Here is a 15,956-nt window from a genome sequence, read left to right on the forward strand (position 1 = left end):
AGTTAACTCTGTCTTGTGCTTGTGGATCAAGATGTGAGCGCTCCGTAACTGCTCCAGGGCCATGCCTGCCTGCCTGCCTGCCTGCCGGCCGGCCGGCATTCTCCCACTATGATGGTCATAGACCCTAACCATCTAACACTATAAGCCCCTTCTAGGTTGCCTTGGTCATGGCATTTTATCACGGCAATGGAACAGTAACCTAGACAGCATCATGTTTTCAATGTTCAGCTATGCTATCACAACTCCCTCTGTCTCTGTCTTCTGTCTGTCTGTCTGTGTCTGTCTGTGTCTGTCTGTGTCTGTCTGTCTGTCTGTCTGTCTGTCTGTCTGTCTGTCTGTCTGTCTCTCTCTCTCTCTCTCTCTCTCTCTCTCTCTCTCTCTCTCACACACACACACACACACACACACACACACACACACACACACACACACACACGCACACACACACACACACACACACACACACACACACACACACACACATTGTAAGTCAGGCAGGGTCTTGTTATGTAGCTCAAGCTGGTCTTGAACTCATAGTCCCTATGCCCTTGCCTCCTAAGTGCTGGGATTATAGATGTGAACCATTGTGCCTGGCTCCAGAGTTTCAGTTGCTCCACCTCTACCCCCTAAAGCTGAGAACTGAACCCATCTGAACTAAATCACTAACCCCTAGACTCTTTTTTTTAAAGGCTGGATAATATTCCATTGTGTGAATGAGTATCACAATTTCTTCATCCACGAATCCACAGATTGGTACTAAATTGCTTCCAAACATTGGTCACTGTGAATAATACGTCTGTGAACTTGGGTGCTCAGCTATCTCTTTGGCAAACTGACTCCTTTTCTTTGAGTAAATGGCCAGAATCTTGATTACAGGTCACCTGATGATTTTATTTTTTAGAATCTGAATAGTTTTCATACTGTTTTTCCACAATGGCTACCTTAATTTACATTTTCACTAACAATGAACAAGGGCCACCTTTCTTCACATTCTTTCCCACACTTGCTATCTTTTGTTGTTTTGATAACAGCAATTCTATTTGGGGAAGGGCAATACCTCAGTGTGGTTTTAATTTGCATATTCCTGAAGACTAGTGGTATCAAACTATTTTTTTTTTTCATGGACCTGTTGGAGTTTCTCTAATTACTTTTAAATTGCTTTCTTGCTATTGGATTGAGTTCCTTGTGTATTTTAGATATCAACCTCTTAACTAAGATTTACAGATGTCTGCTCCTACTAGAGAGCTGCCCTTCCTCTCGATGGCTTCATCGTCAGTGTGAAAGGTTTGGAAAACATTGCAGACCATACTCGTCTAATTTTGCTTTGTCATCTGATTTGGGGCTTGAGCACTATAAAGACATTGCCTGGTTTAATACATCTCTTTAGGATATATATCTCTTTCACGTCTTGTGTTCTGGTGCTGAGCCCAATCCACAATGATGCTTGTGTGTGCTGGCAGAAAGGGACCTGGTTTCATTCTTTTGTGTGAGAATCTCCAGCTTTTCTCAGAACCATTAATTAAAGAGATTGTGTATTCTCTGTGGGGTTTGCTGGTTCCTTGTAAAAAATTAGTTGGTCCATTGTTGGGCTTGTTTCTTGGCATTCTGTGTGTACCATTAGTCATGAGTCAGGTTTTATGCAAGTACCATATCACTGTGATGACTATAGCTTGCACAGTTAGCATTAGAAACGATGGGGGGATCAATTTAAGCACAAATATAAGCAAATGTAATTTTAAAAGGATTATTCAATATCCCTGTAACTATGGCCACCCGTGAGAATCCCAGAACCTAAAGAGAGGAACAGAGATTTCCAGTCAAGGGAATTTGTCTAACGCCTAGGGCATATCCTATCTCTCACTGCTCTGACTACAAGGTTCTAGCAGGCAGCCCCTGCCAAAGGGTCTGGGAAGCCCCTGAGTGAGGTCCGTGGTTCTTAACTGCTTCTATAAACAGCATTCCATGGTTATTTTGGGTTTGTTTAGCTTTTTAAAAGTTTGTTATTGCTGATGTAATTTTTGCCCTATGTCTAGTAGTTGGAACACATCTCACTGCCTCCTGACTATTAGGCTTTGGGACTTTGTAAATACAAACTTCACTTTGACATGACATCACTTCCAGGTCTCAAAACATAACCACCCAGCACTAAGATATAAACACATTTGTTCCCAGACACAGGGGCTTTGAGACTGCAGATCACGGACTAACACTGGAGAGAGGAAACCCCCCAGCCTATGTAATTTTGAGTTTGCTTGGCATGGACTGCCTCCTAATATGATTGGATAATTAATAGTAACAAAAATATATGACGAGTGGTCTCTTAAGGGAACACCCACAAGCTTCAGCTTAAAAATTCTTGGTCAAAAGTAGATCCTTGAGTCTCCGCTGCCAGAAATTTGGACTAATCTATTCTGAGGCAGCGATCAAGAATCACTATTGCCAAGTTCCAGTCAGAATCTCCTGCCTCCCACCATGGTGCGGAGGCTGTGGTCTTTAAACAGACCATTTTTAAAACTTCAAAACAAATGTGTTTGTTTATCGTGTGTGTGTGTGTGTGTGTGTGTGTGTGTGTGTNGTGTGTGTGTGTGTGTGTGTGTGTGTGTGTGTGTGTATGTGTGTGTGTGTGTGTGTGTGTGTGTGTGCGCGCGTGAGTGTGCGGGCATGATACAACGTGGAAGTCAGACAGAGAGCAACTTACTGGAGTCAGTTTTTTCTTCCCACCATGTGGATTCTGGGGATCCAACTTAGGTCATCAGGCTTGGCTGCAAGTACCTTACACACTAAGAGAACACTTGTTTTCTTTCAGGATGCACCATGAGGAAAAGGGGACCCAAAATCTAGTTCCTGTCTTTGTCAAAATGGAAATAGCATGGTCCTTAGCTATCAGGATAAAAGATGACACACGTAAGCCAGAGAGATGGCTCAGTGGGTGCACATTTGTGACAACCTGAGTTTGAATTCTCCCGACCCATGTAAGCCAGGCAGGATAGTGTGTGCCTGCGATCCTTGTGTTTCTGCAGGAGATGGAAAGCAGAGATAGAGAATCTCTGGAAGCTTGCAGGCCTTGTGAACACAGCTTCGAACAACCAGGAGACCCTGTCTCAAGTGACATGGGAGAAACACTAACACACAAGGTTTTCCTCTGACCTCCATAGACACGCTGTGGTGTCCACTTGTACTCACATATACAAACATACATGTGCACATATACCCCCCCCACACACAAATAACAAACTACACATAACACACACTGAAGGAAAAGTTGAGATTTGAGGAAACGTAACATATGCTGTCAAATATAACAAATCCGTAACTCAAGATGTGGGTCATCTCATACCCAAACTCATTGCTCTCCACAAACCCACAGCCCCTAAGTGTTTCAGAGGCGTGTACATGCACTGTTCTATCTTTGCTCTTAATGCCGTCATTAAAATGAAGTTAACGGAGCTGTCCCAATGGCAATTCTATCACAGGCTTAGCTGTAGCCCCTCATCTGGTAATGGAGTGATGAAAAGATTCAGGATTTTACACATTACTATATTTATTTTATACTTTAGAGTTTCTGGAAAGATTGTTGTGTGTAGCAAGGCCTTCAAGAATTCGAGGTTGGGTAATGGAAACAGGCCGAGTGGGATTGTATATTTGTATATATTCACAGAGTAGTGTGCAGAGAGACCATCTTTTCATCTCAGTTAATGATGAGATAATTCTTCAAGGAAACCTGTGAGGGACACTTGTCAAAAGTGATGAGTCTTTAGGGGCTAGAGAAATGACTCGGTGGTTAAGAGCAGTGGCTGCTTTTCCGGAGGTCCTGGGTTTGGTTCCAAGAACCCACATTCTGGCTCACAACCAGCTATAAGTCTGGTCCCAGGGGATCTGTCACCCTCTTCTGGCCTCCAGCAGGTATTGCATACACAAGGTGCACATACATGCAGGCAAAACATCCACACACATAATATTAAATGAAGAAAAAGTCTTTGTTGTTCATCTCAGTGAAGAGAACAATTATACCTCAGTGTATCTTTTTAAGCCGTCTCTTCTGAAATAGTATTGAATTACAAAACACATTACACGAGCAGTTGGACCCACCAGCTCGTTTGCTCTCTTTATTTGGGTGTTCCTAGTTTCCAGCCATCTGTGAATAAGCAGCAAATGCCTGTGTATTAGGCACTTTCTCTTCCCAATGGCAAAATACTGGAGATAAACAATTTACAAGGAGGAAAGACTTCTTTTGGCGTCAAGTTTTAGAGATTTTTAGCCTATGGTTTCTTGGTCTTGGAGGATGCTGGTAGAAGCCCTGTGTACTGCATGTAGACTCTGGGAGGAGTCTCATCATACATCCTTCAGTGGGGCCCATCCATGGACCCGGCTTCCTTCTACTGGGTCCCAACTCTGACTTAAAGTGCTTACCACCTACCAATAGGGCACACATAGGGTTCCTGGGCACATCTTATCTCCAGGTTACACTCACTGACCCCTTCATACTTTAGAGTATAGTTCCTAAAAACAGGTCACTCTCAGTGTGGCTAGCACACTAGCTTTATGTGAGGAAACAACACAGACCTGTCTATTTTCTTGAATCAGTATATTATTGAATTCCATGGTTATCAGTGTCATTTATAGGTATTGGATCCTACCCAAGGTCACCTTCTGAGTTAGCAGCCTTGTCCTCTGGCCTCGCTCAATAAGAAGCCATCTTTAACAATCTGCCATTTTAGAAGAATGGATTTACATTTAGAAGAATGGATTTACCTTTAACGGATGTTCTTCATTATTTACACATTTATGTATAGCAGTGTTGACACATATGTATATTGCCAAGGAAACTTTAAATTTTTACCTCCAGAGCCATAGAGATGAAGAGTCTAGATTATTCATCCCCAGTGACTTGGAGTAATTTCATTTTTTTTTCTGTGATTAATGCACTAAAGTATAAATTACTGATTTATTATTGGTGTTGATAACATTGACACACATACACATCAACTGGTAACTATTTAGTACCAACCACCTTGTCCTACCTACAACTACAGCTCCCTAAAATAATATGAGACAGGCTTTCATGTAGTCCAGTGTGACCACGGACTTCCTAAGTAGCCAAAGTTGGCCTCGAACTTCTGATCTTTCTGCTTCCAGCCCCTGAGTATTACAGGTGGATGCCATCTCTGATGGGGTTTACTCAGTGCTGGGGAAAGCAATATATACTAGGTGAGCTACAGCTGCAACCCAGTCATAAGTCATCAAACATTATGTTTCATGACTTCCAGGTTAAAATGTCCATTCAAGTTACCCTTGTTCATTTGAATGTCAACGTTTCTTTTCTTGCCCAAGGATATTGTGCATAGTTTCCCCCTCAGATTCCCTTTTGTATTGTTTCAAGATAGTATCAACCACAAAGCGCTCCCAAGGCTGTGTGGTGTAAACGTTGAATAAATAAAACCACGAGGTTAGCAACAATATCTCTGACGAACGCACTGGCTCATTTTAATTTAGAGAGCGCCAGCTCCACGTCAGTGAGGGATTCAAAAGCTACCGGGACAGCACCCCAGGCCAGAATCTTGAGCACCTTGGCGCCACTAAAGTTTCAGTACCCGGTCATCCTGGCAGCGAGGAGAGGCGCCTTGGTTTGCTTAAGACAGTCCCTTGGTTTTCTAGGTAGCTGTTCGGTTGCCTGGAATCTGCAGATTATTCCCCACCACCACCACCCCCCTGCTTGCTGCACAGAGCTTGATTCGAACCCGGGGGCGGCGCTGGGACAGGTGAGCCTGGTGGCGGCGACCAAGGGACGTGCTCAGGTGTCAGGGTCCCGCTCATAGCGCGTGGCTCAAGCCAGGTGCGGGTTCCCAGGTGCGCGGCGCGGGGCTGCAGCTGCTTTGGGTCCCCGACAGCGGGCGCCGCTGCGGCAGCGGCCGAGCCGAGCGCCTGGGCTGCGCGACTCCGGGCAGCTCCTTGGCGATCGGCCCCCGCCGGGTGGCCAAGAGCTCCGCCCGGGGGCGCCCCGGGGTCCCTGTTGCTGTGGGCGCCGAGGGGGCGGATCCGGTCCGGACCAGCGAGGGGCGAGGGAAACACCCCGGGAGCCCCGCGCCCTGGCACCATGCGACCCGCCGCGCCTCCTCCCGGGTCCGGGGCTGTAGAGTGTACTAGCTGAGCCCCCTGTGGTCACCGCCTCGGAGAGTGGCACCAAGAAGGTGGAAGAGGAGGAGAAGGCGACACTCGGGAGAGCAGTGCCCGGACAGATTCGGCCGCTCCTCCACCTCCGAGAGCTGGCGACTCCCGGGTTCCCCAGCCTTATCATGAGCCGGGCGCCAGCCAGGCTTTAGGAGAAACTGAGACGCCGGAGCGAGTCGAGACAATTCTTTGGTTGCTAAGGTAATTGTAGTTGGACAAAAACGGGACAAGAAAAGAACCGAGGGGAAAAGGAATGGAAGCCGCACCCGCGCCCCGATCTGTGTGGCTCGCTTTCTTCGGGGGTGGGCGCTTGTCCATTTCGGATGCGTGACAGGTGCGGGTGTGTGTCTGCAGTTTGGGACTGTGCAGGGCGAGCTTACGTAAGTGACTCGGCGAGCTGGCGTGCGGACTTGTGTGGGATGGGTGCAGGTCTGCGTGGAAATCGCCTTCCCGGCTTTGGGGTGGGACGCGCTCGGAGCCTGGGCCTGGAGGGCGTGCGGGGCCCCGGAGGCTTTCTCTTCTGCCCAGCCATCCGCTCGGAGAGCGCAGGTGGGGGAGTCTACCTCCAGCAACTTTTCTTGAGACTAAGCTCCCGGTTTGTGGGTTGAAAGGGCGAGGCTCCGTGGTGAGGTGAGGACGGCAGGGGCGGGTGGTGAGGTCTGAGGCTTGGGACTTGCCTTCACAGACAGTAGGTATAGCCTTTTCTTAGCAGGTCAGGCTGCTTAAAAAGTGTGATGAGGGAAGTGACCCAGAAAATTTAAATTTGTTCAGAGGAAAAGCTGCGGGTTTTCATTCTTTTTTAATTTGACAAAGTGGGTGCGTTTTCTCTCTCATGGAGACAGTGGCATTTCTAAGTCTGCAAATAAATTGAAGATGTTTTGAATCTCGTTGGCTTGGAATGATTCCCGCAGCATTGGTGCCTGCTTAGAAACTGGACCTGTAGGTAAGTTCTGATAAATGCCCTATAGCAGCCCAGAAGGAAAACTTGAAAGGCAACCAGCAGGAGGTAAAGTCCCCCATTTCATCTTTTTCTCTCCAGGGAGAATGGGAGAGTGAGACCTGGGTTGGTGCTTCCCAGGCTGTTAGAGGATGGGTTGCCAGTATGTGCGCGATGCGTCGAAGCCCTTTGCTGTCCGAGGTTAGCATACTATAAACAAGGCTCCCACAAGTCAGTTTCACAGCTAGGTAGGTGGGCAATTGTGGGGAGTTGGATCTGGGCTGCCTGAAAGTTTCTGTGACTCCTATATTTATCCTTGCTCTGAACTTACTTTGCATTAGAAGGGACTTATTCCTTCAAAGTGGAGAACAGAGGGAAACAGGACAGCTCCCACAGACACACCTTTGTAAGCCAAAGCCTCTATGCACCGGTAAGGCAGAGATGATAAACTGTTTGAGTTCTCTGCTAGGGCTGGTTAATCTAAATCGTGTAGCTATGGAGGTGATCTTGGGCACTGTAAGCTCCAGTGTGGGGAAAGCTTCCTTCCACTAACTCCTTCCTTCCCTAAAGCAGCTGGAGAGTTTAGAAATGTCAGCTGTTGGGAGGTATTCCGGTGAAGGGGGTAGCTCTTGGTGTTTTTCTTTCCATAGTATTAACTTTGCTCTTCATTCTCCTTCTGAAATTTCAGTTAACACTCACTGAGCTTATTCTGCTGAGAGACTTTCAGTAAAACGCTTTTCTTTGAAGCTATCAGTTCGTCATATCAAATGTGACAGGAAAAGGATGCCTGTGTAGCTTCGAGGTCTCTTTAAATGAGATTTACTTGTTTATTTATGATTTATGAAATCAGATAGCCAACATAAATGTTTTTTTTTTTAAATCAGCAAACATTACTTATGGGGGAAAAAGACTCATTGGGCAATGGAATTTGCCAGTAAATTTTAACATCTTACTGTCCCACAAGAATGGACGTGTGTGTGTGTGTGTGTGTGTGTGTGTGTGTGTGTATGAAGGTAAGATCATTCTGATCCCTGTGTTTCTGGTTTTCTCTCATATGTTTTTATTCTCTGAGGTTCTGCACATTCCAGAGGTTAAACATGGAGATAAGAGAGAGAAGCTGTCTACCACATTTTTGTGTGTTTTTTTTTTCTTTTCAAAAGGGATGCTCTTAGAGGGCTCAATACTGGAATTAATTTTCCCTTTAGCTCCGAAGCTTGTCTTAATTCTTGGTGCTTTGAGCCTCAGTATGCATTTAACCTCCTTGTTTATTTTCAGGGCATCTGGGAGAATACATTTAATGAAGTTCATCTTCATTGTAACATATGGTGCCATATAAATAATTACTCTAATACTATCTGTCCTGCCATATAGAAAGGAATAGAAATACAAATTAAACCTTTCTGCAGAATAATATGGATAGAAAGTGGTCAAAAACAAAAACAAAAAACAAAACAGTTTTACTTTCCCCTCGTGATTGGAGAAGTGTCACTCACCTATTGGAAACAATTTGGGAAAAAGAAAGACTCTCTGCAGTGTCCCACAGACGCTGACACAGCTGTTGCCATTTTTTTCAAACTACATTCCTCATTCCTCCAGATGTTAAGCTTGGTAAGTCTTCATGGGGCTCCCTCTCTTACCTCTGGATTTTCAAACCTCATAAATAGAACTCCTGTCTTGTCGAATGCTTGGGAAAGAATTGCTAATGTCTTAGGTGATTTCAGTAGGATCAGGCTGCAGTGTTCATTTGCGGTCCTTATTTTCCAAAATAGTCCTCTATCCTTTGGAAGCCAAGTTGGAGCTTCCAGCTGGGAGGAGCTGGAATGGGGGAGGAGCTGGGATGGGGAGGAGCTGGGATGGGGGAGGAGTTGGGATTGGGGAGGAGCTGGGATGGGGGAGGAGCTGGGATGGGGAGGAGCTGGGATGGGGAGGAGCTGGGATGGGGGAGGAGCTGGGATGGGGCGCCCCGCCCTTTCTGATGTGGGACGCGAAGCAGAGGAGCAGTGGCTATTCAGTTGTGGCTGCAGTTTGTCTGTAACTCTTCTGGAAGGGCAGGGGACTTTCAGATTTAGCTCAATGAGCTTATGACCTATGTGTTGCTTTGACTTTTGATGAGAATGGTCTGTTATGAAGAGGTTCTGGCTCACTCCACCTGGAGTTAGCCTGTGAATTTACACTTTCAACAAATCTCTGACTCTGCTGACCATATGAGACCAATAACCCTTTTGGCACCAAAGTCTCCCACTCCTGTAAGCAACCAGGTTCCCCAGTACTTACCTGCCAACAACTTTGTTTCCAGCCAATTGGTCAGGAAACGCTGGCTCAATCAATACCAGTTTTCTCTACAGGAAACTAGTCAAGATAGAAGAGACACCCAGAACCTGGTACTGTGGAGTTTTTAGTAAGAGTAATTATTAGTCATGTAACCCAGTTCTTCAAACAGCAGGGAAGGGAAGACTGCTTACGCATAGGCAATTAAATTGAACAGTAACCTTAATGACTTGCATTAAATAACTAGGAATAGGGGCCCAAGACATTGTAAACCATGAACTGAATGCCTCCCAGCTGCATTATGGAGTCCTGTGAGAGGCAAATCTTTGCTACCACATGGCAGTTGGCCTTCCATATCTGTAGGATCCTCATCTGCCCATTCAACCAACTGCTGATCAAAACTTCAGAAAAAGATGTACTTGTGCTGAACACATACAAACACCGCCCCCATTTATCATTCCTGTGGTGGTTAGTTTTAAACTGTCAATGTGGCACAGCCTGGATCTACCTGGAAAGAGAGTCCCGATGAAGGATTCTTTAGATCAGGTTGGTCATGGATACGTCTGTGGAAGATTGTCTTCGTTGTCTTTATTGATGGGGAGGAGCCAGCCTGGAAGTGAGTGGCACCATTCCCAAATTTTGGGCACTGGGCTTTATTGGAGGAGGAGAAACTAAGTAAGCATTAAGCAGGCAGGCTCTTCTTCTCTCTGGTCTTCATTATGCATGTGCTGGGACCAGCTTTGTTAAGCTCTTGTCTATGGCTTCCCCACAAGGATGAACCTGAAACTGTGAGCCAAAACAGACCCCTCTCACACACACACACACACACACACACACACACACACATCCTCATATATATATATATATATATATATATATATATATATATATATATAATCTCCAGGTATTTTATCACAGCAGCACAAATGAAACATTTCCTATCCTATATGGCTTAGCTACTATCTGTATAATATTTACATTGTACTAATTATTGTAACTAATCTAGAGACAACTTAATGAATGTAAAGGAACACTTGAAGATTAGATGAAAAGGACTTGATTTTTCAGGATTGTATGGGGTGTGTGTGTGTCCTGGATTCATTCCCTATGGTTCCTGGAAGAAGACTTCTCCAGAATGGGAGGAGGGAGTTTGTTAATAATAACATAAGTCATGAAAGCAATCAATAGAGCAGTCAAAGTGGAGAGGCTTTACCGCGCGAGCAAGATGACTTGATTTCTAATCCCTAGCACGTGCATACAGGCCTGGGACAGTAGCCTGGGACTGTGGTGCTAGCACCGAAAAGGCAGGCAGTGGACCCCTAGGGTTGCTGGTCAGTCAGTTTAGATAACTCAGTGAGCTCCAGGGAGAGAGACTCTATCTCAAAAATAAGGTGGAAGGCTAGCAAGATGGCTCTGCGGATGGAGTCGTGTACTGCCAACCTTGATTCCCTGGGTTCGATTCTTGGGACTTACAAGATGAAAGGTAAAAAGTGACCCCTCAGAATAGTTCTCTGACCTCCATACTTGCATCATGGCACACATACTCCCCCCAAAGTAAATAAAGCTGGCTGTAAGTAAAACATAACCAATAAGACACAGAGAGAGGAAAGGCACCTGATACCAACTCCACAGTGATGAGAGGGAAGCACCTTGTACAGACTTCTGGCCTCTACATGTGCACACATGTGTGCTCACACCTGCACACATACAAATATACACCACAGATACATACACAAAAATACAGCACACATACACACAAGCACTCACTCACACAAACACCACAGTCACATACACATACACACTCACTCACACACACAAACATACACTACACACGCACTCACATTACAAACATATACTATACACATATTCTTACACATACATAGACACACACATACACACACACTCACTCTCACACATACACTCACTCTCTCACACACACAATCAAATATAAGTTAAAAAAAATCATAAATACTTGACTGGACAAGTGAATTGGTCTTTTATCTGCAGTTATTAAAATTAGTTGTTTAGACAGCTTGACTTTTCTGGATAGTCTGGTAAAGCCATCGAAGAGAAAGCCACCTTTGAGTTGAGCCCTGGAAGCATTCTCTTACTCTCTAGTGCTTGTTTTCCTCTGAGACTGTGTCCTTGTAAAAGGGGAGCCATTCACAAAGCCTGATAAGATGAGGTCTCCCGAATCAGTGTGATGTAGTGTTGGATTTCTCTGGAAGTTCTCAAGCCACCAGTGTTTGTTGCCTTCACTGTGACCAGGCTGGCCCAGAGCCCAGACAGAAAACCACTGCTGTTTGAACTTCGAGTTTTTCATCTGTCAAATAAATACAGCCACTCCACCCTGGGTGGGAGAGACTGATGGCAGAGGGTTGTGTATTGAGTTGGTGAGAAGCTCAAGAAGATGGATACCATGGAGTCTTTTCCTGGTTGGCTTTCTCTTGACTTGATGCACCCAGAATTGTCTGGAAAGGGGAACCCCAGTTTAGAAATGTCACCACCAGATTGGCTGTAGACGAATCTATAGGTGATTCCTTGGTTAATGATAAATATGGGAGGGCCTAGCTCTTGGGGGGCCTGTGCCCACCCTGTGCAGGTGGTCCTGAATTCTGTAAGAGGCAGGCTGAGCAAGCTATGGGAAGCAAGCCAGTAAGCAGCATCCCTCCATGGCCTCTGCACCAGTGCCTGCCTCCAGGGTCCTTCCCTGTGTGAGTTCCTGACCTGACTTCCCTTGATGACAGACTGTGATGTGGAAGTATAAGATAAATAAACCCTTTCCTCCCCAAGTTGGTTTTTGAGCTTGGTGTTTTATCACAGCAATAGAAAGCAAAATAGAAACTAAGATGGATATTTTATGATAATTTTTTTTAGCGTATGTTTATGCTACTAGGGATTGAAATCAGGGCCTCCTACATACTAGGCAAGCACTCTGCCACCGAGCTACACCTCCATCCTTCTTCCTACTTTTATTTATTTTTTTGAAATATGGTCACTCCATAGTCCAGGCAGGACTTGAACATTTGGCTCATACCCCTCAGCCTCTGGAACTTCTGGGATTCCAGGCTTATACCATCAGGCCCAGTATTTTGGCAAGGAATCTTTAGAAACGTAGATGTTTATTTGTGGGTAATGAACACTTATTGTTCTTGTCAAGGACTTAACAGTATCCATCTAACATCTGATGGACTGAGTCCTTCTCAACTCCAGCTTCGCAGTTCCTTCTTGGGGCCTGGGGCAGACTCATGTAAGGCAAATGGTCCAGACATTTGAGTGGAAGAGAGCAGAAAATGCCAGGTCTCCTCTGTAGCAGCTAAGCTGCTTAATACATCTTGAGGCTGAAGGCGGGGATGGATGTTGGTGAAAGCAACTGTGCTTGAGTGAGATGGCCTCAGCCACATGAAGCAAAGGAAAGACATGATGGGTCAGTGTTGATGTGGTGCCTGGGCAGCATCTTGGACTGAACTATGTAAGTGGAGCGGTTATAATCTTATCCTTACTGTATTAAGTCAGATCTTACTTATTTCCTGTGAGACTATATCTTGCTGTGCTTTTAGGCTGATCTTGAACATGTAGGCTCAATTAAATCTTAACCTCCTGAGTAGCTAGGACTACCTGTGTGTGACCGCTGTCCCCCGGGCTTAAACTCAGACCTTCTTGGACTCCAAAGTCCTAAGTCTGTGATGTATCTCAAGTTGAAGGTTAAACAGATACCTCCCCTCCCAAGATGCTTTCAGTCATTTTGGTGATGAGGTAGACATAACCCAAAAAACAAAACAAAACAAAACTGAAAGGACTTTGAGTGACTTCTTTGGAATGATTAGCATTTACATGACAGGGCACTGACACAAAACAAAACAAATCTAAAACCAACCAACCAACCGAAAAAGCACCACAGCTCTCACTCAAAGAGAATGAGAGATGGTTTATTCTGGAGCCAAATTTGCGTGACTATTTGAAGCATGGAGCTGGCTTTCTCCAGGTTCCAGGTTCCAGGTTCCAGGTTCCAGGTTCCAGGTTCCAGGTTCCAGGTTCCAGGTTCCAGGTTCCAGGTTCCAGGTTCTAGGTTCTCATGTGACAGCAGCCTCATGGAGTTATAAATCAAAGCGTTTAAAAATGCATTGGTGGGAAACAGCAGAGACAGGTATGACAGAACGGGGGATGCTCTCCTTTAGGCTTCAGATGTTATCTGATGACAGTCTTGGCTTTGGGGGTGGGTGGAAGCTAGAGGTCTGCCAAGTTAATAGATGTCAAAGAGGTTTTGAATCTGTGACTAACAGATAAAAACCATTAGGCCTAACACAGAGGTGGGCCAGCAATGACTACTGCAGGGGGTGGGGCTAAAAGTAGCCCACTGTAAGGCAACTGGACTCTGGACCTGCAACATTCCAACCTCCCCACACCATTGCACTTCGAATTAGTCAATCAGACTTGGTAGATGCAGCTTCTTTCTGGAAATTCTCATTCACAGGAAGTGCACATGACACTATTAGTTTAGAGAGAGAATGTTGGACCTGCCAAAGAGACAGGCTTTAGAAACTAGGAAGAATCTCAAAAGTGAGAGAAATAACAAAATGATTTTTCAAGTGAGAGATAGTGATAATAACTGGTCTTTAAATCTTGTAGAGGAAAAGCTAACATAATGGGTTGGGGTTGTGGCTCAATGCTAGTGCTTCTGTCTAGTACGTCTAGGGTCAAGTGTTCAGTACTCAGCACAAAACCCTAAACTGAAACTAACATAAAACCTTCATAATAAAACCCGCCCTAGGTCACGGTTGGTGCTATGGCACTCGGGTTCTTTACTGTCCCCCCACCCCGCCTCTGCCCCAGCACCATTCCTTCAGCTGCGTTACAGTGACCTTTATATGTTGTGGGTCTCCTTCCATTAGGAAATTCATTCCAGGAGAGCAGGGACCCCTTTATTCCCTGGTAGAACTTCAGCATCTGCTGTGGATTCTGGTTCGTAGTAATTAAGAACGATGTGTGGAATGAACAAAGGAAAAAGCTTTAGGAAACACTGCAAGTTGAAGTATGTAATAGGACTAACTAGGTCAGGTAAATAGGGAGCCAGTGGGGAATCAGTTTAAAGAAAATTGTGATTTTTCTCTAAACATGCTTGCTTTGTAGTAATCATGCACAAGACTTTCTCTCCTAGAAAGAAAGGCATTCAAACCTTTTTGTTTTTCTTAAAATGTGACCCTCCAACACCTTTTAAAATAGAGATGTGGTACTCCATAAGGTTTCTTTCCTTTCTATTTCTTCTCCTCTCTGAGACATGTAGAACAAACTTGTGGTCCTCCTGCCTCTGCCTGCTGAGGACTGAGATCACAGCGTGCTGCTATCATGCCTGGCTATACATCCATCAGTCTGTTTCTGTCCTGAAATCAAAGCAGCTACCCATCTGTGATTGTGTGGTTGTATTTTCAATTGTTAATTCCAATTAGAAGAATCAGTGTGCTTGTTTGAATTGGTTGTATTTTAAGTGTTTGTGACCTCTCTAGGAAAAAAACAAAAAACAAAAACAACAAACAAACAAACAAAAACAACAACAAAAAACGAGAACTTAATCAAAACAAAGCAAAAACTAATTCGATATACTTGCCCTAAACTACTAGGGAAGTATGAATGTATTCAGATCCCAAATCAAGTAGGAAGCACCCTTGTTTTTTGGGACTTATATCCTAATGCAAAGGCTGATTCATCAACCAGTCAGAATCAAAAGGATGCTTTCACGAGGAATGGCCACATCAATAGAGCTGAGATTTTTTTCTTATTGGGGTAAGACACTTGCATTTTCAGTGTGGCAGGTAATTTAGGGTTTAGCTGCTGGCTTCTAGGTATGGGACAGTAGACAACACAGACAACAGTAGTCAGTCTGCATTCCTTGCAAGGGTAGGGCATGGCTTTGAAGAGGACTGAGGTGAAGGGGACATGGCCCACAGAGTGCTCCTGGAGCAGCCCGTGACAAGCAGAACGTCCTCACTGGACTGGGGTGGGAGTTTCTGTCTCCCTCATCACAGTGGCTGCAGGGGCTGTCCTCTTTCTGCTCCTTGTCCTCCCTGCCCCGACCTCTCAGTGAGTCCCAAGCCAACAACCTTTCTATCGATGTTTAATAATGCTTAACCAGAGAAAAAAGACCAGAGGCTGTCAGGAAATCATAGAAAGATGGGGTACAGAGAGAGAGTCCACCTCAATGAGAGCATTCATTGAAGAGGCTGAGTGGGGCCTGAGACTGAGGGGTCCGAGGTGAAGTCTGGACACAGGGGCTGCAAGGGCTACAGGCGTTTCACTGTGAATGAAGACAGACTGACAAAGAGCAAGGTATGTACGAGCAGACAGCACTCCCTCTCCCACTACAGGGTCTTAAAGACATCTGGAGTTAATGAAATTCAGGGTTCAGAGAAATCAGGACTGAGAAAATCTGCTTTGTGGGGAAAACAACCATGAGTTGATATTTCTTATGTTCCCTGAGACAAAACTGAGAACGTGAAAGATGACAAGTGACACTCTCCTCAGTTCCTATTGGCAGTGGAGGTCTACTGCGGCCCCCTCACTGCTACAGGGATGCTCTGGGGGAATC

At 45.2% G+C, this 15,956-nt stretch overlaps 1 protein-coding gene across 8 annotated transcripts in view; it reads left to right on the top strand.

The window, feature by feature from the left end:
* Positions 1-5,609: 5,609 nt before the first annotated feature.
* The window catches only part of Rgs6 (regulator of G protein signaling 6), a 519,809-nt gene continuing 509,462 nt past the window's right edge, over positions 5,610-15,956 (top strand). For 3 of the 8 annotated variants that reach the window (XM_029540898.1, XM_029540903.1, XM_021201464.2), the window contains exon 1: positions 5,951-6,369. The gene's annotated coding sequence lies outside the window, so the exon portion shown is untranslated. The other 5 variants (XM_029540901.1, XM_021201465.2, XM_029540902.1 and 2 more) reach the window with 5 other exon arrangements.

The sequence above is a fragment of the Mus pahari genome, chromosome 7, assembly GCF_900095145.1.
Source record: "Mus pahari chromosome 7, PAHARI_EIJ_v1.1, whole genome shotgun sequence".
Taxonomy (NCBI): domain Eukaryota; kingdom Metazoa; phylum Chordata; class Mammalia; order Rodentia; family Muridae; genus Mus; species Mus pahari.